Below are 3,333 nucleotides of genomic sequence, written 5' to 3'. Positions count from 1 at the left end.
TTTTTCTTTTTGGTGCTCGATGGTTCCTCTGTGATGAGATAAAGTTCTAACCCGAACTTTGGTGAGTAACTTGAGATAGGAGGTGGTAAGACCAATAGTCGCATGTCAGGAGCAATCCTTACCATGAGCGTCATATGGTGGAACCCCAATCAGTGGAGGCCTCATGGAAGGTAGTAGAGGTTGTTATGAACCATCGTGATAACACTATTACTTTCAATAGTGAGTGTCCGTAGAAGCTGAATGGCCTAGAACCTTTTAACCAATCTAAGCCTTTTTAGGATGTAGTGTAGAAACAAGATCAAGTACCAATTTGAGCTTGTTGTCATGCGATACTATGCTCAGACGAGGTCTTTTTAGGCATATTATTGGCGCCCATGAGCAATTGTGCGTGCCGGTAATATCCGATAGAAGATTGAAAACTCTGGGAACCTTTGTAAAACCCGATCAGCAGGTATAAATTTCCTAGAACACACCTTGTGGGATGGGTAGACCCATGGCTCCATGCTCGTGACGTCGAACCTTTGAACCTGGACTGTGTGATTTTGTGTGATTTGATGTGATCTTGTGTGCTCTTGATTGTGATTGATGCATAAACCATGCATTCATGCATTCATAAAAAATGTCCTTTACAAATGGTTTTCAAGGAACTTAGAGGCATTTTTTGTAAACATCATAGGTACCATGGATCAAAAGAGAAGCATCAAGAAGTACACTTTCAGGAATTCAAGTGCAAAGGAATTGAAAGAGCTAGCAACTTTGGTTCCTAATCTTGACAACTTCAAAAACCGTTATGGGAAATTGATCTCTATCTTGAAGACCAAAGTGGAAAAGGGGATTCTTGAGACTCTTGTGCAGTTTTATGACCCGGTTTATCATTGTTTCACTTTTCCCGATTATCAGCTTATGCCCGCTTTGGAGGAGTATTCTTATTGGATTGGTTTGCCAGTTACGAATGATATACCATTTAGTGGTCTGGAGAAAGAGCCACAGGTTGATGAGATATCAGAGCTTCTTCAGTTGAAGATATCAGATGTGAAAGAAAATATGACTAAAAAAGGAGGAATTTGGGGATTGACTTCTAAGTTCTTGATTGGAAAGGCTTCTATGCTGGCTAGTAAAGGAAGTATGATTGCTTTTGAGACATTTTTGGCCTTGCTCATCTATGGTTTGATACTCTTTCCCAACATTGACAACTTTGTCGATGTTAATGCTATTCGGATTTTCATGATTGGGAATCTTGTGCCTACTTTGCTTGGGGATACTTATCATTCCATTCACCATAGGACTGATAAGAAAGGTCGACTTATCAACTATTGCACTCCTTTGCTGTATAAGTGGTTTATTTCGCACTTACCTCAGACTAAGAATTTCTTGAGTAATCCTGATGGTCTCTCATGGTCTCAGATGATCATGCCTCTTACTAATGGGAATATCCATTGGTACAATCCTGCTTATGACATTGGTGAGATTATTGATAGCTGTGGAGAATTCCCTAATGTACCTCTTCTTGGTATACAAGGAGGAATTACCTACAACCCCATTCTTGCAAGGCGTCAATTTTGCTACCCCATGAAGGAGCGACCCGCTAATATTCTTGTGTCAGGAATCTTCTATCTTAATCAGGATGGAAATTCGGATATGAGAAATCGGTTTGTGCGTTCTTGGCACCATATTGATAGGAAGAGACATTTGGGAAAGAAGCAATGTGTTGCTCTCAAAGACTATACTGATTGGGTTCAAGCTAGAGCTCACACTTTTCAGATGCCTTACTTACTCGAGGAGCCTTCTCTGCTCACTACTCCACCATTATCTTTCACTACTCCTGTTGAGAGTAGTGAAGAACATCTAGAGCTCGTGGCTAAGATGAGATTGGAAAGAGATGCTTGGGAGAAGAAGTTTCATGCTTCGGAAATGAAGAATAAAGAGTTGAAGATACATTTGAAAGAAAAGGATGAAATGCTTGATATCCAAGATGGTTGGTTAACGGAGAAGGATGATCAGATCCGTCATCAAGAAGAGTTACTTCAACAACATGGAGAAAAGCGAAAGAGACAACAAGAGGATTTATTTTCCTCTAGTAGTCATGAAGATTCAGTTGCATGGAAGGAAGTTGCTGATAAGCTGATGGTCGAGAATGCTCATTTGAAGGCCTTTTATGAAGATGAGTTGGAGAAGCTCTGTAGGAAGCTGCAGAGAGGAGTTGGATCTTCGTCAGAAGTGTTCCCTTCTAGTTTTAAGCTTTTCCTTCGTTTTGTAATTTTGGATCTTTGAATCCTTTTGTAAGCTTTTCCATTACTAATGAAAGAATGTTATTATGTTTTACGTTTTTGCTAAATGTTTACAATTAATTTTTTAAAGTTCCTTGAAAACCAAAAATAAAAAATCATTTGCATTGCATTTCATGCATCATTCTGCATTTTGGTATTGCTTCCGAGAGTATTCCCGAGGTCTTATTCAGTGTTCTTCATACAGAATCAAGTTGTCTCACCGGTATAACACTCGAGTTAACTGCAAGAAGAAGATGGAAGGTCTTGAACAAGAGAATCGTGAGCTTCGTGAAGAGGTTGTTACTTTGAGATCTGGTGTGGATCGTCTCACTGCTCTGGTTGAGACATTGATGGCTGCTCAGACTCAAAATCAGAATCAGGTTCCTCCTCCCAATACCCAAGCTCAGGGTCAAGGTACTGTGATTTCTGAAATAGCTGCTACAACAATTCCTGCTGTTCCTGTTGGTGCTACTCAGCAACGTATGCCTAATGGATATCCCTGGGGTATGCCTGAAGGTTATCTGTCTGTTCCTGAGATGACTCGTCCGTTGACTCCTGTTATGGTCAACACATCTCCTATTATTCATACTGGTCCATTTGTCCCGGAGCCCATTTATGATGCTGCTCCAAGTGAAATTCAAGACAGAATGGATGGTTTCCAAGATCAATTTGAAGAATTGCAGAAAGAGATGAAAGCCCTGCGTAGGAAAGAACTGTTTGGAAAGAATGTGCATGATCTTTGCCTTGTTCCCAATGTGAAAGTACCTGCTAAGTTCAAGCTGCCTGAATTTGAGAAGTATAAAGGAAATTCCTGTCCTCAGGCACATCTGGTGATGTATATAAGGAAGATGTCCACTCACACTGATGATCAACGTCTATTGATCCACTATTTCCAGGACAGTTTGACTGGAGCTGCTTCTAAGTGGTATATGGGCCTTGATAGCACCCATATTCGCACTTTTAAAGACTTAGCTGAAACGTTTGTGAAGCAATACAAGTATAATGTGGACATGGCTCCTGATAGGGATCAATTGCGAGCTATGATGCAGAAAGAGAAGGAATCCTT

The sequence above is a fragment of the Vicia villosa genome, unplaced genomic scaffold, assembly GCF_029867415.1.
Source record: "Vicia villosa cultivar HV-30 ecotype Madison, WI unplaced genomic scaffold, Vvil1.0 ctg.000568F_1_1, whole genome shotgun sequence".
In the NCBI taxonomy this organism is placed as follows: domain Eukaryota; kingdom Viridiplantae; phylum Streptophyta; class Magnoliopsida; order Fabales; family Fabaceae; genus Vicia; species Vicia villosa.
This window is presented reverse-complemented; position numbering follows the sequence as displayed.